Raw genomic sequence first — 18,438 nt, 5'->3', positions numbered from 1 at the left:
ACACCTATAGCTAGATAGAAGGAGGATCACCAGACCTTCTTCCAGGTACAATGACTAACCTATCATATTGGGGGAAATGGTTCCATAAACCAAGCTGCTTAGAATATCATGGAGCATAGTGGGCATATTGTGAGAGTTGGATCCTGCATGATACTAGGGGTGTGCAGAACCAGTTCAAATCAAACCTGGTTCGATTCGAACCTCCCCGGTTCCAGCAGTTTGGATCGAACCAGCTCAGCCTAGTTCAACCAGTTCAGGCTGCTTGTAAAGGGTAATCCAGTAACGATTCACCTTTACAAGCATCAAGGGGGTCCCTAGCAACTGAATTAGTGTTGAGAAAAGCGATGAAGGGTGAGTAGGAGGTCACTTAGCCACTGCAGCTCCACTGTAGCAGTGGTGGTGGCAGGGCAGTGGTGACTCCTCTAGACCCTGCCAGCACTCCCCCACTGGTGGTTTCATTCATGACCCAACATGATACAGTCTAGAAACCTTGGTCCTGAGCCATTTTCCTCGAAAATAGCAGCTAAGGGTCAAGCCAGATGATACACTACCAGCATGCCGGGTCCTTGGGTGTCTTGTTTTCTTTTCTAACTAGCAGCTGGACTGGCCCCTCACAGATTCAGCCTGGCAAGGAAGAGGGGTTCTCTAACCCTTGGCCATCACCGCATCCTGATGCAGAGTGTCACTTTCCCCTGGTCTGCCATTTGCCACAGGAAAAAAAAGCTTCTGTTGTGTGCGTGGTATCTTCCACACTTCTCCATGGAGGCCTAACCAATCCCAGCTGGATGCTCAGAAGGAGGAAAGGAGTTGCCTAGTATCCACACACCAATAGCAACTTAATCAACCAACCAACCAACCAATCAACCAATCAATCAACCAATCAACCAACCAACCAATCAACCAACCAATCAACCAACCAACCAATCTTTATTATGGTCTCAGATCAGCACAACAAAGCAATTCAAGAAAACCTTCTTCTCTCTCTTATACTTAGGCCTATAAGCCATGCCCAATTCCAACTCCATTCCTTGGCCCTCTGCTCAAGAACAGGACCTTCCTCATCAGCCAGCCTTGATTCTCTAGCAGGGAAAAAGTAACTGCTTTTGGATGGAGAAGTGCTTGGATTCCACGGTCTAGAATTTCATGCTCCTCTTCTCCTGGATCAGCTTGTAGGAAGACACAGATACTGTGGATGCTCCACAACCTCATGGATAAGAGCTGGTCTGCCGGTAGAGAGCATGCATAGTCCCCTTTGCCAAGCAGAGCCCACCTTGGTTTGCATTTGGATGGGAGACTACCTGTGAATATGGTGAGATGTTTCTCTTTCCAGAGTGCACAACCCAAATGCACTGGTGGGCCAGAACCAACCAGGACTTGGAGTGCAGGGGCCGAGGTGAATTTTCGGCATGATAAGTATTACATTAAAATTAATTCTTTGAGAATGAATGAAAGGGTTGGATTCAGGGGGAAAGGCGAGAGGAAAAAGAGATGAGGGATGGTGTTAGTGGGTGGGACTAGCAAGGCGGGTGAGGAACATCTTATCTCAAGCAGACCAATGTATTGAGTTGATACTGCTTGTCAAATAACAGGTCAAAGGCTCTTCGTGGCTCTTGCTGCTGCTGCAAGATGTTCCTTCCCACGGGCCAGCAAAAAAGTCCCTGTGGGCCAGATCTGGCCACTGGGCCTTCTCTTGTGCAGGCCTATCTTAGGGGATGGGGCCATAGCTCTGTGGAAGATCATCTGCTTGCTTGCAGGAGGTCCCAGGTTCAATCCCTGGCAGCATCTCCAAGTAGGACTAGGAGAGACTCTTGCCTGAAACCTTGGAGAGCTGCTGGCAATCAATGTTGACAGACCTGAGCTAGATGGACCAAGGGTCTGACTCAGTATATGGCAGCTTCCTAACCCATTGCTTAACAACCTGTGACTTGTCCCCTTAGCTAAGCAGGGTCCACCCTGGTTGCATATGAATGGGAGACTAGAAGTGTGAGCACTGTAAGATCTTCCCCCCAGGAGATGGAGCTGCTCTGGGAAGAGCAGAAGGTTTCAAGTTCCCTGCCTGGATGGAAGCATCTCCAAGATAGGGCTGAGAGAGATTCCTGCCTGCAAGCTTGGAGAAGCCACTGCCAGTCTGGGTAGACACTACTGAGCTAGATAGACCAATGGTCTGACTCAGTATATGGCAGCTACCTATATAACCCACTTTGATTGCAAGAAAAGATGTTTCCACAGGTAGCCTAGCTAGGAACACAGTAACATAAGAAGCTGCTGCCTACTGAGTCAGACCATCAGTCCATCTAACTCAGTGTTATCTACTCTGACTGGCAGCAGCTCTCTCGGGCTTCAAGCAGGGGTCTCTGCCTGGAGATGCTGGGGTTTGAACCTGGAACCTTCCGCATGCTAAGCAGATGCTCTACCACTGAGCCATGGCGTAATCACTAATGGTTAGCAAAGGCTAACTTTGCATGCATGGGATCTCAGGTGTCATTTCCTTTTGCCCGACGCTTCCCCTCAGCACAATGTTTTCCTTGCTCCTCTCAGCCCAGATCTGTCAGCGAAGATGCTCCGTGTTCTTTCATTATGCAGCAAAGGAGTCTGAAATCTATGAAAGGGATGGATAGCAGAGTCCCCTGCTGTGTGGGTGGGCAACTCGTTTCTTTCTCTCTCATGTTGCTCCAATTAATGTTTTCCCCATCTCTGTCTCCAATCTGTCAATCTCTATTTATAGCAGCCAACAGGATAAGCACGAGAACCCTCGCTGCAACCAGAAAAGTAAGGCTGGGCTTAGGCTCTTAGCAACCCAGCTCTATTTGGGGATGGCAAGACGAAGGGGAGGGGACCAGTCCGTTCTGGGAAACGCCGGCCCTTTTACTACCCATAAGGACTTGTCCTGGAGTTTGGAAGGAGAGCTGACCTGGTGGTAGCAAGCATGCATTGTCTCCTTTGCTAAGCAGGGTCCACCCTGGTTTGCATTTGAGTGGGCTAGGCTGCACGTGTGGGACGCAAGGATCCACGTGGATCCTGGTGCTTCCGCCCAGCCTAACCCCACTCAAGCACCTAGAGTGGCCATCGGATCTGGGAACCCATCAATCCACCAGGCTCATGGTGCAGTGCATTGTGGGATATCTGGAGGCTGACCATCATGCTAATGTCAGTAACCCATATTAAGCCTGGACTGAAATGATTGTGTGAATCAGGCCAGTGTTGATGTTACTGAGCTAGATGGACCAATGGTCTGACTCAGTCTAAGCAGCCTCCTATGTTACTATGTTCTTCATCTCCAGGGGCCCATGTTCCAGGAGTAGAAGTATGACAGGCTCAGCAGTAATAAGAGTCTTGTGCCATAATGTGATTTTAATGTTTACATGATTTTAATTGTTTAATTGATATAGTTTTGATTTTAATTGTTTCATTTTGATGTAAACCACCTTGAACCATTTTTGAAGGGCAGTATATTAATCAAATAAATAAATAAATATGATTTTGCAGAGGTAACCCAAGTTGCACCTGTTGACTGTAAAGAGTACAGGGGCCCAGTTCTCTTTTGCATCTGTTCACCTGGTATTTGCTAGTGACTTTACAAGCCACAGAGAGCTTCTCTTGTGGTAGCAAGCATGACTTGTCCCCTTAGCTAAGCAGGGTCCATCCTGGTTGCATAAGAATGGGAGACTAGGAGTGTGAGCACTGCAAGATATTCCCCTTCGGGTATGGAGCCGCTCTGGGAAGAGCATCTGGGTCCCAAGTTCCCTCCCTGGCAGCATCTCCAAGATAGGGCCAAGAGAGATTCCTGCCTGCAACGTTGAAGAAGCCGCTGCCGGTCTGTGAAGACAATACTGAGCTAGATAGACCAATGGTCTGACTCCTTATATGGCAGCTTCCTATATTCCTATGTTCCTATGTTTCTAAGCAAAACAAGAATTGCATGTTACAAGAATGCATGAGATGGAAACCTGGACACAGATACCACTGTCTCCTTCTCTCCTGCTCCCCTGAAACACTGTGATAACCCAAACAGAAAGAAACAGAGCCAGACATGCCCCTGTTTCTGCCACCACCTCCTGTTCTTTACCTCTTTGGGCTCTCTGTGTTCCTAGCAGTCTAACATTCCAGATCCCCACATTGGTCTCATCTGACACCATTATAAGTCATGGTCCCGGACTGATGTGTATTGACACACTTTGATTTATTTCTGATGTTTCAGAGGGGACTCTCTTGCAATAACAAGCTTGCTTGCTGGTTTATATGTGCAGAGACTGAGAGACGGACTCTGAAGCAGGCTTTATCCATCGGGGGTCTCATTTGCTAGCTCTGGTTTTACACCGTTTTCCTGCTTCCAATTGGCTTTGGGTGGCAGACATTTGCAGGTGGGAAGCGGGGAGCTTTTCCCAGTCAAGGGAGGAGAGCTGGTCTTGTGGTAGCAAGCATGAATTGTCCCCTTTGCTAAGCAGGGTCCATCCTGGTTTGCATCTGAATGGGAGACTACATGTGTGAGTACTGTAAGGAATTTCCCTTAGGGGATGGGGCCGCTCTAGGAAGAGCACCTGCATGGTTACATGCAGAATAGGGATGTGCAAACTGGTTCAAATTCAAACCGAACTGGGGGGGTGGGTTTCAAGCAAAACCAAAACTGAATCTCCCCCTCCTGGTTCGAACCCTGTTTGAATTCGAACCGAACCGGGCAAAACAGTTTTGTTAACATCCCTAATGCAGAAGCTTCCAAGTTCCCTCCCTTGCAGCATCTCCAGATAGAGCTGAGAGGGATCCCTGCCTGCAACCTTGGAGAAGCCACTGCCAGTCTGTGTAGACAGTACTGAGCTAGATGGACCAATGGTCTGACTCAGTATAAGGCAACTTCCTATGTCCCAATGTTCCTTGGTGGACTATCCTCATGCTTCTCTGTGCGTATGCCTGTGTGCGTGCATGCATCCTAGGTCCTGCTGAGTGACTTCTCATTAATATTCCACACCGTGGTCCCAAAAGATACAAAAGGAGGAGGCAGAAATTTAAAGACAGATAGATAAGGCTTTCTCCGGGGAGGGGGGGGAACCCACCAAACACAATCATATTCCCTCTCGTCCACCCACCACAATGCTACAATGAAAGCACTGGCAGTCGCTTCCGAGTAATTAGAATCTGGCCATATTGTGCTGAGATAAGATACACATAAACATCTGAAAGCGGACTGTCAGCCAGCTGCCGGGATCCAAACATCATTACTGTCGTTGTGGTTTCCCCTACGGTGCCGTAATTAATCGCTGTCAACACCGCGGTCACAATTAACAGTGAGCTTGTTCCAACAAATTTCCTACAGGTGCACTGGCCATCTGTGTCTCGAAAAGAGACTAAATGGAGTCATTTGTTGCCCTCAGTCAGACCACCTCATTAGAAGGTCCAGGGGCGGCCCTGGAGAGAAGCGAAGCGAAGAGAAGCGCAGCGGCGGACTCAGGGTGCCATTCGGCGTATCGGAGTGAGAGACAGACAGGTCCCCGTCACTGGGAAAAGCCAGCAGGAAGTTTTCTGGTCAAGTCCCACTGAAAGCAATCATCACCATCAATTTTATTACGGCCATTGGCCAGCAGAAATAAGAATAACAAATATGTCCAATACAACGATCAATAAACAATGCTAAAACACAAGAAAACAGAATACAATCACTCATAATAAATTACTTAAAAAGAGTAAACAGCTCTCGCAATTAAGCACTTAATAGGGACCTGAAAGCAATCAACAGAGAGCAGAATATTGTCTGAGGCAGACCTTGTCTCTCCAGCTGTGGTTGAACTACAACTCCCATCATCTTCAGTGACTGGGGGTGCTGGGAGTTGTAGTTCAAAAGCAACTGGAGCTTGCCTACCCTTGTCTAAGGGCACACGGTACAGCCACTTTGCTGAAACTAAGCCGGGTGGTGTGGTCATTGCCTGAATGGGATGGGGCTGTAGTTCTTTGGCTCTTATCAGACTACAACTCCCATCATCCCCAGCTGCAGTACATTGTCACTGGGGATGATGGGGGTTTTCATAGAACAACCTGGAGAGCCTCAGGCTGGCCAAGTCTGTTCTATTGCGTCCCCAGGTCGTCCAATTTCCTTAACTTAAAAAATCCAGTATTTCACCTTTTTCCGCAGAGAAGGCACACCACCACCATGATTATTTTTGTTGCCCCTTTCTGTACTTTCCCCAGCTCTACAATATTGTGGTTGAGATCAGGCCACCAGAATTGTTTTCCAAATCATAGCATTTTAGAATTGGAAGGGACCTTGGATGAAACTACTACAGCATCTCATGGCAAGCATAAACCATCCGATTTGCTATGCAGGGTCTGCCCTGGTTTGCATTTGAATGGGAGACTACATGTGTGGGCGCTGCGAGATTTTCCCCTTAGGGGATGATGCCACCCTGGGAAAAGCTGCTGAATGCTTGCATGCCGGAAGTTCCAAGTTCCCTCCCTGGCATCTCCAGGTAGCACTGACTCCTGCCTGTAACCTTGGAGAAGCTGCTGCCAGTCTGTGTAGACAATACTGAGCTAGATGGGCCAAGGGTCTGACTCAGTATATGGCTGCTTTCTATGTTCATGCTTCCTGTGTTAGATTCTCAGACAAACCTAAATATGTAAGATTGTACCCATAATGAGTTATACATAGTTGGAGGGTGGGGGAAATATGAGTCCATCCTCTAAAGACTTTCCTCTACAAAGACGCTGACAATAAAGCAGACTGTTCCTTCATTTTTTTTCTCTGAGTGAAAACCAAGTTGATGCCTTTTATAGCGGCTCACCATCCCTGCCTGTTTTGTTTCCAATGAGGCCCCCAAGTCTTTGGATCCCTCCTGGGGTTTCATTTCTAAAATCACTTTTCTCCACATCCAGAAGCTACCCATCATATTGCAGAACAACTGTGACCTCTACTGGTCTCTAACATGCAAGATCTGCAGATCTGATTGACTCTTACAAATCCCGATCGATGCAGACATGAGCAGATTTCCCAGGGTTTGTTCTAATCTCAGGGGAGACAGGATAGGGGCATTCTGTAGAGCAGGCGGGCTCAGCAATGGGTTCCCAGATGTTGTTGCACTACAACTCCCATCATCCCCTGGCAGGGGGTGATAAGAATTGTAGCCCACCCATATATGGGGACCCACATATGGGGACCCATATTGAGAACCCTTGCTGTTGTAGGAAAATCCGGAGGCAGCAACTGTGTGTATTTTAAAGTCCTGCATTCAAATCCTGAACATGTTTGTTTTTTCTCAGAGTCAAGGGTCATTGCTAACAGGAATAGGGCTGTAGCTCAAGACCTGTTTTACAAGTGGTAGGTCCCAGGAGTCCATTTCCAATTACTCCTAGTAAGACTGAAACATAGGAAGCTATCTATCTAGCCCAGTATTGTCTACACTACACAGACTGGCAGCAGCATTTCCAAGGATTCAGGCAGAAGTCTTTCTCAGCCCTCTCTTGGTGATGCCAGGAAGGGAACCTGAGAATTTCTACACACAAGCAGATGCTCTGCCTAGCGCAATGGACCCATCCCCTAAAAGGAATGTCTTACGGTGTCAAATGTCTCCCATCCAAATGTAGACCAAGGCAGATACTGCTTAGCAAAGGAGACAATTCGAATCAATTCAATTTAAAGTTGGATGATTTGAGTGAATTTGAATTGATTCACCCCTTTAAAGGGCAATTCAATTCAAATTCAAAACAGGTTTTTGAAATTCTATTCCAATTTGATTTGAGGGCCATTTGGCACTTCTTAAACAACAAAAAAAAACCATTCAGGCTCCCTGATTGGTTAAAAAAGGCACTCAAACAGATTCAAATTGATACAAATTTGATTCAAACTTGAATCGAATTTTCGGACCAGATTAGAATCTGATTCGAATTTGAAATGAATTTTCGGAATTCGGTTTTAATTCAAAATGACTCGGAAATGTCGTTTTGTATAGATCTCTAGTGGCAATGTTAAAATTGCCACTAGAGAGGCTGAAGAATTGAATATACTGAGAATCTCTGCTTTCCTTTCAAATAAAGGTTCTAATCCTTAAGGTTGAGAGGTTGAGATAAGCAGGCTTTCCAGTGGCTGGGCTGAAAGGATGCTGAAGCTACATGCATTGTCTTCCTATAGGAAGTAGCATATATTTGTCAGAATATCATATTCTCCAACATGTCTTAGATGGAATTTGCGACGTCTCCATTTCCTAACAACAAATATCACTGGCTGAACTCCTGCTCCATTATTACATGTTGCTGAAGGCGCTACTGTGCCTGATGTATTCATGTATTCTGCGACGGCCTCTCCTCCATTAATCTGAAAGCAAAGAGAGCATTTTTCTTCCGGTTAAAGAGAAACTTTGTTATTCCGCAAGGTATTATCAGTGCTTTATTATCTATAGCTCAACTGCTGCTGTGTGTGAAGTTGAAAGCTGTGCTCTAAAATTGGTGCCCGGGGACTCTGGGACAAAACTCTGCATTGGACCACTGGCACACAAGTGTTCACACACTGGATCTTCACAGGAATATAAGAACACAAAAAGCTGCCATATACTGCTAACTTGGCAAAGAGGCACCTTTTACCGAGGTGATTCTCTTTCTTTAGCAGGGGGAGAGTAACTGGCCCTCTCCACCCCCAGCACAGGACCTCCAGTGACTGTTGCTGGTGTCTATCTTGTGTTTCTTTTTAGATTGTGAGCCCTTTGGGGACAGGGAGCCGTCTTATTTATGTGTTATTTCTCTGTGTAAACCGCCCTGAGTCATTTTTGGAAGGGCGGTATAGAAATCGAATAAATAAATAAATAAATAAATAAATAAATACTGAGTCAGACCATTGGTCTGTTTAGCTCAGTATTGTCTACACAGACTGGCAGCAGCTTCTCCGATGTTGCAGGCAGGAGTCTCTCCCAGGCCTAGAAGGGTCTTGCTTACCAAATGTATGGATGCTCCCGATCTTATCTTAGTCAAGCACTTCCATAGATTTACCTGTAGATACGGGGTATGCATGATTCGTAATTCCCTCACACAGCTCCCATGAATTTCAGTGATATCTGCATAGAGAACTTCCTAGTGTATTCCTAGTGTATGCATAGAGAACTTCCTAGTGTAGTGTATCCTAGAGAACCTTTTCTTCACTATGAGCCACACCACCCATTGAGATAATCAGGACTGGTTCATCTGCAGTTGTCACCAGCTCGTCTGGTGGCTACTCAGGGGCGGGCCTTCTCCATTGCTGCCCCGGAGTTCTGGTCTTACTGTGCTCACATGTTGTCTCCCATCCAAATGCAAACCAAGGCAGATGCTGCTTATCAAAGGAGACAGTTTGAATCAATTCAACTAAAATTCAGGTGATTCGAGTAAATTCAAATCGATTCACCCCTTAAAAGGGTAATTCAACTCACTACTACTGAAATTCGCTACTATTACCTACTGAAATAAGAGCCTCCCCATCCCTGACAACTTTTAAAAAGGCAGTCAAGACGCATTTGTTCACCCAGGCTTTTAATTAGATACTGTTTTTAAAGTTTGATGGTTTGTAATAGTTCTAATATTTTAAATTTTAAATTGATGTAATGTTTTAACCTTTTTACTTGTTTTTATTGTTTTGTTGTAAACCGCCCCGAGACTTGCATTTGGGGTGGTATTCAAATATGTTAAACAAACAAATAAACAAATAAATAAATAAATAGTGGTTAGGGACATTGGAAGCTGCCATATACTGAATCAGACCCTTGGTCCATCTAGCTCAGTTTTGTCTACACAGACTGGCAGCGGCTTCTCCAAGATAACAGACAGGAGTCTCTCTCAGCCCTATGTGGAGATGCCAGGGTGGAACACAAGTTCCACACAAGCATTCAGATGCTCTTCCCAGATCAACCCCATCCTCTAAAGGCAATATCTTACCGTGCTCACACATGTAGTACCCCATTCAAATATAAACCAGGGTGGATCCTCCTTAGCAAAGGGGATAATTCATGTAGCTACCACAAGACCAGCTCTCCTAACAGGGATATGTCTTTTGAAACAACCAATACATGGAGTGCATTCCGAGGTTTCTCTCTCTCTCTCTCTCTCTCTCTCTCTTTCTCCAACCGCTGTCTCCCTCAATCTGTTCTCTCTGGCCGCATTCGCACATAACGGGAAACCAGAAGTGAAGGAGCCTGAGCTTGACAAACCTGTACTTGTGAATGTGTGAAACCCCGGTCCTGTCAGAAAAGCAACCCGAGGTTTCCCTTGCCAAACTCCAGTTCGAAAACTCGGGTTGTTGTGAGTTTCACTACCCGAGTTTTGCTACCCAAGGTTTCCAGCCAGGAGCATTACATTCAAATACAGAACTGTGAGCTGCACTCGCTGTAACCGGAGTTGAGGGAGGAACCTCCTCCCTCTCTCCAGCTGTGATTGGCTGTCAGGGCTGTCCTTCATGCCAGCAGGAAGCCCGCACAGCCAGTTTCCCCCTCCTTTCTGCAGTCTCGTTGACTGAAGTTTGAGTCCTCAGCAAATGCAGACAGATAAACGTACAGGAGGGGGCAGAACCAAGGATCCATCAGAGCCTCAATCCCACATTACGTATGAATGCAGCCTCTCTCTCTCTCTCTCTCTCTCTCTCTCTCTCTCTCTCTCTCTCTCTCTCTCTCTCTCTTTAACCAAACCTTTGTTTCCCTCTGTTTGGAACAGAGCCTTCCTGCAAAGGGAAACCAGCAATTGCAGCTGTCATCTTGTATAATGTATGAGACCACATTGCACACACCTCTGTTAATGTGTGCATCCACTGATCTCCCATGACCTATTCTCTTTTAATCCAGGAGCTGCGGTTGATAATTTGCAGGCAGTTGGTCCTTTTGCCTGAGGAATGTTTCTCGGTGTTTGGTACAGGGTGGGAGAGAGTTTCTATTTCCTATGTATGTGAGAAATTTTCTTTTTATATATCTGCTTTTTTGTTGTTGTTGCTTTGCTGAATCCTTCTGCACCAAGCAAAATTCTAGGATGAGTCAAATAGTCGTTTTCTCTTCCATTCCTATACATTCTGATTACGGGCCAAGCTGAATGTTACACTAATAGCACTAATATTTAAATTGTGTGCTTTACATTGGTCACCAGTGTTAATGTACTTATCATCTCTTGTAAGACAGTAGAAGTCTCCAGTGTTCTCTCCTCCAAACTAAAGTCTCTGGTGGTGTCCCTGGAACTACCCACCACTAGGTTTCACAGGGAGCATGCAGCAATAACAAACAAATGGATATTATTTGTTTGCTAGTTGACTGACATCTCAAGATGAGAATGGTTTGGAGCAGAGATGACATTGTATTTATTTATTTATTATTATGTATGCACCTCTTTTAAACAAAAAAAAGTTCTGAAAGCGGCTTAGGGAAGAGAGCTGATCTTGTGGTAGCAAGCGTGACTTGTCCCCTTAGCTAAGCAGGGTCTGCCCTGGTTGCATACGAAAGGGAGATTAGAAATGTGAGCACTGTGAAATAATCCCCATAGGGAATGGAGCCACTCTGGGAAAAGCATCTAGGTTCCAAGTTCCCTCCCTGGCAGCATCTCCAAGATATGGGCTGAGAGAGATTCCTGCCTGCAAACTTGGAGACGCCGCTGTCAGTCTGTGTAGACAATACTGTGCTAGATGGACCAAGGGTCTGACTTGGTAGAGGGCAGCCTCCTATGTTCCTAACTTCCATCATACCCTGCCACATTAGCTGGAGATGATGGGATTTGTAGTCCAAAAAAAATCTGAGGACTCAAGCATGGGAACTTTGCTATGGTCCACCAATGTCTGTTAAATTTACAAAGCAGAAGTGTGCACACAATATCTAAGTATTAGATTAATTATTAATTATTAGATAATTAACTGGTGTCGGGTGATCTCGAGTTTGCACTCCTGCTTAGGAAGTACCTTGAAAGAGCAAATCAGGGTCCACATCACATCACATGCTTTCCAAGAACCCAAGACACCAGCAGACACTCACTCGTCCACGAGTAACTGGCCAGTGGTCCATCAGTTGATCACGGTCTGTCTTCAGCCCATCCCTAACTTAGAGGGGAAATGTGGGATCAACACACTCAAGAAAAAGGCCTTCAGATCTACAGTCTTTGGAAGTATTCTCATTGCTCTGTTCTCGAAGCAGAATAGTTGAAACGGCTAGCTCACTCTCCTTCCATTGGGATGAGATGATATTGCTGCATTGTTGCAGCTAAGTCCATATTTCGAGCCAAGCATCAAATGTGCCCAAATAAATTATAAACTAAGTGTTTAGGGTCTAAATAATTAACCCCACTCCATTACAAAATCTAAAATTTATAAGGTCTTTCCCTACAAGGTATTCCAGGCCATTAACACCAACTGCCGAGGGCAGCAAAGTGATTCATAAATCTTAAAAGGAGATTTAAAAGATAGAGTTATTTGTCCCTCTCTCACCGCATTATGACCTCGAGGGGGGCAGGCCAGAAGGAGGCCATGCAGGGCAGTATAAGAACATAAGAACAGCCCTGCTGGATCAGGCCCAAGGAAGCCCATCTAGTCCAGCATCCTGTTTCACACAGTGGCCAACCAGATGCCGCTGGGAGCCCAAAGGCAGGAGTTGAGGGCATGCCCTCTCTCCTGCTGTTACTCCCCTGCAACTGTTACTCAGAGGCATCCTGCCTTTGAGGCTGGAGGTGGCCTGTAGCCCTCTGACTAGTAGCCATTGATAGACCTCCTCCATGAAGTGATCCAAAACCCCTCTGAAAGCCATCCAGGTTGTTGGCTGTCACCACATCTTGTGGCAGAGAATTCCACAAGTTGATTATGCATTGTGTGAAGAAGTACCTCCATTGGTTGGTCCTAAATTTCCTGGCAATCAATTTCATGGGATGACCCCTGGTTCTAGTGTGATGTGAAAAGGAGACGAATTTCTCTCTATCCACTTTCTCCACACCATGCATGATTTTCAAGGGGTGTGAGACCCCTTCAAAGGGAGGAGAGCCGGTCTTGCTGTAGCAAGCATAAATTGTCCCTTTTGCTAAGCAGGGTCCTCCTTGGTTTGCATTTGGATGGGGAAGTGAATGTGAGTGCTGTCAGCTGTAAAATATTCCCCTTAGGGAAGTTTATCCACATCTGTATCCAGGGATGGACATTGTTAGGTAGTGTTTCTCAGAAATTATGCTTGTCTGGGATCAACTAAACAGGTAAGTTCTGCATTTTAACTGGTTTTCAGCTAAACTTAAGCATTCTGAGAACACAGTTTATTTTACATACAAAAACAGTTTAATTATATATAGAAAGAAACCTTCTACTGGCACATGAACCTTAGATTAGAGTGAATAAATGAAGGTTTGGCATCCTGCTTCTGAAAGGTTGCCAACCCCGGCCTTAGGGAATGATGCTGCCAGTCAGAGCTGACAGTACTAAGCTAGATGGACCAATGGTCTGACTCAGTATAAGGCAGCTTCCTATGTTTGTAATATCATGTAACATTGCCATCAAGTCTTCAGCCTTGGTGCTACTAAAAGAACAACAACAATTGCTATTATTTATTTATTTATTTATTAACACAGTCAGGCAGGTATTATTGACTGGTTTGTTTTATCCAGATATCGAGTCCTTCCCAAGGACCTGGGATGGCTGAATTTTATTATCAATGTTGCTGTTGTTATTTTGGAAAGCTACTGCCAGTTAGAGCAGACAGTTCTAAGCTAGATGGACAAATGGTCTGACTCAGTATATGGCAGCTTCCTATGTTCCTAAGTACCCCTGGGTGGGGGGGATTCCTCAATCCAGACCCCCCCCCCACGCAAAAGGCCCTATCCACCAACTGTGTTTCTGTCAAAACCTTCATCAAAGAAATGTGGGAGGAGATGGCCTTTTATATATCCTCACATCTCTTCTATTTCTTTTCTCTTCCCATGAATTTGCCTCTCTACAGGAACGTCTTTTAATTCAGATAGGGAGTCCTTTTTTAAAATCAAAATTGGTGGCATAGAGAGAGAGAGTGCTTGAAAAAATCAGATTAAGCATATTTCAGACTATTTTTAATGGGCTATTTTAACACTTGTTGTTTTTGGTTCTTATTCTAAATTATAATAACATAACAAACTGGGGTGTGGTTTTTTAACAACCTTGGTTTTGCACAATGGTGGCACTCAGCCTACATGCCTTTGAGCATTTCCATGAATGGGGATACGCTACTCAGAAAGGGAAATTTGATAAATAAGTCATACCAATCAAAAAATAAATCCCATTGCCTCATGGGAAACACTTTGGGATAAAAGCTTTTCCACCACTAGGTTCTCACCATCTCCGAGCCAGCAGAGGGAGTGATATAACCAGCCCTCTTCCCCAAGCTCTTGAATAATGCAGACGGTTCCTAAACAGGTAAACACAGGGTCGACCATGATAGCTTATTCTCTCTGGGATGCATGTGAAAGGGCATGACGAGATTGCATACAGGTGCTATGGCAGAAATATGAAACCTGAATGGTGCAGTCAGCCAGGATCTGCCAGGAATGAAAACCGGGTCAAGCTGAAGAAACAGAGGCCTTTTCAGGGGGGTTAAAACAGCCCCTCTGAATTCTGGGCAGAGGTGCACCTAGGTAATTTTGGAGCCTGGATCTAAAGGCTCCAAGTTAAGCATCATTCTCCCCCTAGAGAGAGGGGGGAGTGAGGGAGAGAGAGAAGGGGGAGGGGAGGGAAGAGAGAGGGAGAAAGAGGGCAGGAGGGAGGGAGGGAGAAAGAGGGCAGGAGAGAGGGAGGGAGGGAGGGAGAGATGGGGGAGTGAGAGAGGAGGTGAGAAGGAGGGAGGGAGGGAGGGAGATGGAGAGAGGGGCAGGAGGGAGGGAGGGAAGGAAAGAGAGGGGGAGGAGGGTATGAGGGAGAGAGGGAGGGAGGGGAGGGAGAGAGGAGGCGGGAAGGAGGGAGGGAGAGAGATGGAGAGAGGGGCAGGAGGGAGGGAGGGAGGGGTGAAAGGAAAGAGAGGGGGGAAGAGGGCAGGAGGGAGAGAGAGGGAGAGAGAAGGTGTGGAGGCCCTGGACATTGGCCCAGAAGTCCAGGGATAAGAGCATCTTGGATTGGTTGCGGAGCATCTTGGTTGCTGAGGACTTCAGGATACTGGGGATGGGGCCGTGGAGTGGGAATACAGGGGAGTGGAAGAGCAGCTGCTTTGCATGCAGAAGGTCCCAGGTTCAATCCCTGGCAGCATCACCCGATATTTATTTATTTATTTATGTGTTTGTTTAACATATTTTTATACCACCCAAAACTTACATCTCTGGGTGGTTTACAACGAAGCAAAATAAACAACAGAAAAAGTGAAAACATTAGTTAAAACAAAATAAACGATAATGGGAAAAGTTAACATTACAACACTTTTTTACAACAATAAAACAATATTTCAAAACTATGAAAACAATATTTATTTAAAAGCCTGGGCGAACAGACGCATCTTTAAAGACTTTTTAAAAGGGCTGGGAGAGACTCCTGCCTGAAACCTTGGAGAAGCTGCTGCCAGTCAGTGTAGGCAATACTGAGCTAGATGGACCCAAGGATCTGACTCGGTATAAGGCAACTTCCTATGAGCCTATCCCCAAACTCGGAGACACATTTTGGAGGACCACATTTTATTCTTAAGAGTGTTACTTTGTGCTTTGTGCTGATCACCCAGTATCACTTTGGACTCATTTGCCTCTTTGCGATCAATCAGCCTCGCTCAGAAAAGACAGGCACCCATTTCCATCGCATGGTGCACTTCGTCTTCATCAGCCCGGATCCTTCTGTTCTCACCATTGCTTTTTTCTGCACGGCCAAAGCCGCTGTCCTGAAGTGCCACCTTGTGGCCATTGCTGGCTTTCACACACGTACTTCAGAATGCTTTTCTGCCCAGAGGAGCCACAGCAAGAGAGGGGGCAGACCTTAATATCCAGGCTCTGAGTTTTCCAGAAACATCTGGTTGCCCATGATGAGAAGCAGGATCCTAGACTAGACAGCCGTTGGGTCTGATCCAGCATGGCTGCTCTCATGTTGGTCTGTCTCACAGGCTTTTCGCTACACCTCCCCCAGCATCTGCAGTGCACCAGGTAGGTAGGCATGCCTTTTTTCCCCCAGGTAGGTGGGCATGCTTGTGTGGCCTCCCAGTTGTGAAACACCCTCCAGAAAAGTCTCATTTAGCCCCATCAGCCCTGACTTTCTGTTGCGTTACACAGACATGACTGTTTTGTAGAATATTCCGCAGGTGGGAGGCACATAGGAGAAAGGGGTTTGTTTTTATTGTATACCTGTTGACTGTAAGATCTGTCGGCTCGCTGATGAGGAGGAAGGAAGGGAAAGAGGGAGGGAGAGAAAGAAAAGAGAGAGAAAAGAGAGAAAAGGAAAGAAGAGAAAGAAAGGGGAGAAAGAGAGAAGGAAGGGAGGGAGGGAGGGAGGGAGGGAAAAGAGAGGAGAGAGAGAAGTGACAGAGAGAAAAGGAAAAAAGAAAGGAGAGAGAGAAGGAAGAAAAGAGAGGGAAGGAAGGAAAGAAAGGGGGAAAGAGAGAAAGAGTGAAGGAAGGAAAAGAAAAGAGAGGGGAGAGAGAGAGGAGAGAGAGAAAGAATAGTGACAGAGAGAAGAGAGGAAAAAAGAAAGGAGAGAGAGAAAGGGAGAGAGAGAAGGAAGAGAGAGAAAGAAGGAAAGAGAGAAAGGAAGGAAGGAAGGAAGGAAGGAAGGAAGGAAGGAAGGAAGGAAGGAAGGAAACCTGTTTACAAATTGTTTTGTTTCATTAAAATGGGACTTGCAGCAGTGGCATAGCAAAGTGGGCAGCAGCCTGTAGCTAGATTTCCTAGGAGCTCTTGCTCCCACCACTGGTCTCCACAGCCAGCTCCCGCTCTCATTGGCCTGCTGATGATTTAAAGAGCCAGCATACATGGGGCCAGGACAGGCAGAGCCACCCAACCCCTGCCGCTCCAACTGCCTGCCCGCCTGCCGGCCTCTCTTCCTCAGCTCCCTTCTCTACCTCCGCCCTCACGCTGGCAAAGAGCCAGATAACAATCTAGGTTTCCACCCGGTGGGGGCATATCCCCAGGCAGTGACGTCATTGGCCTGTGTGTGAGGGCGGAGGGGGAGAGGTGGGTAGGGGGTTCCCCAAGTCCTGGCTTATTGTGTGTTGAGCTTGTTGCCAGCACTGACAAGGGAGGGAGGGAGGGAGTTGTTCAGCCAGTGAATGGGTGAGATTTGAATGTTATAGCTGACTGAAAGAGCCTGGGTGGGTGGGCTGCTTCTAAGAGCATGGAACCTAGGAAGCTGCCAGATTCTGAGCCAGATCCTTAGCCCATCTGGCTCAGTGTTGTCTACCCAGACTGGCAGCAGCTTCTCCAAGACTGCAGGCAGGAATCTCGCTCAGGCCTATCTTGCAGATGCCAGGAACCTTCTATATGAAAGCATACAAGTCCTCTTCCCAGAGTGCCCCCATGCCCTAAGGGGAATATCTTACAGTGCTCACATGTAGACCGGGCATTGTTCTATAGAACAGCATCATCTGCCGTTGGGTGTCTCCCCCCAACCCGGTGCTGCCGTTTCCCCCGTCGCTGTTGTTTTCTCTCCCACCAACCCCGCCAGCCCAGCTTCTTCCTTCCCCTGCCCACTGGCCCACCGGCCAGCTGGCCACCATCACTGCTGTTTTGCCCACCCGTCCCCCCACCTGCTGTTTTGGCCCCCTGCATTCCCACCACCGTTTTGTCCTCCTGCTCATCCTGCCACTGGCCGGCGGCCTGCCACAGGTTTTTTCGGCTGCCACTGCCACCACCATCTTTCCTCTCTCACCCATCCCATGGCTAGCCTATCCGGCAGCTCTCCAAACTCTCATGAGAGCTGCCACACATGGGATTAGCCACGGGTATGCCTTAGAGAATTATATATATAGATTCACCTCTCTCTCTCTCTCTCTCTCTCTCTCTCTCTCTCTCTCTCTCTCTCTCTCTCTCTCTCTCTCTCTGGTCTTTTGATTGCAATGCATTTCTATGGAATTGATTTTCATACTATAAACCCAGCGTCATTTTCAGTGAATTTTCCTAAAGCCTTGCTAAGGTAAATTAAATATTGATTTGTAATGGTGGGGGAGAGAGAGGAACTTAACATTTCCAAGCTGTCCCATGGTTTTCTGTAATGACGGTTTCATATCTCTTAGCTAATTTTATAAATTTATAAAAGGTGGATTCAGAAGACGGCTGCTACATTTAAAGTCACAACCTAGAATCTTTGATATCCATTCTGTACCAAGGCGGGTCTGTTTCAGAAGGCAATGACCCCGGGTTTCAGCCCAACTAACACCCCGGTTTCCAGCTTTTAAAGCAAAAATTGTTCCTAAATTATCTTTTTAAAATTTCACCAGTGAAAGTTTTTCTAACGGAGAAGAAATAAGTGCCCCCTGCTAACCCCCATCTTTGAGGTTTGCAAAGAAATATTTTATCCATAAATATAAACTCAACCCAGGTATGCTCCAAGGCATAATGGTG

Source organism: Hemicordylus capensis, chromosome 11 (genome assembly GCF_027244095.1).
Source record: "Hemicordylus capensis ecotype Gifberg chromosome 11, rHemCap1.1.pri, whole genome shotgun sequence".
In the NCBI taxonomy this organism is placed as follows: domain Eukaryota; kingdom Metazoa; phylum Chordata; class Lepidosauria; order Squamata; family Cordylidae; genus Hemicordylus; species Hemicordylus capensis.
This window is presented reverse-complemented; position numbering follows the sequence as displayed.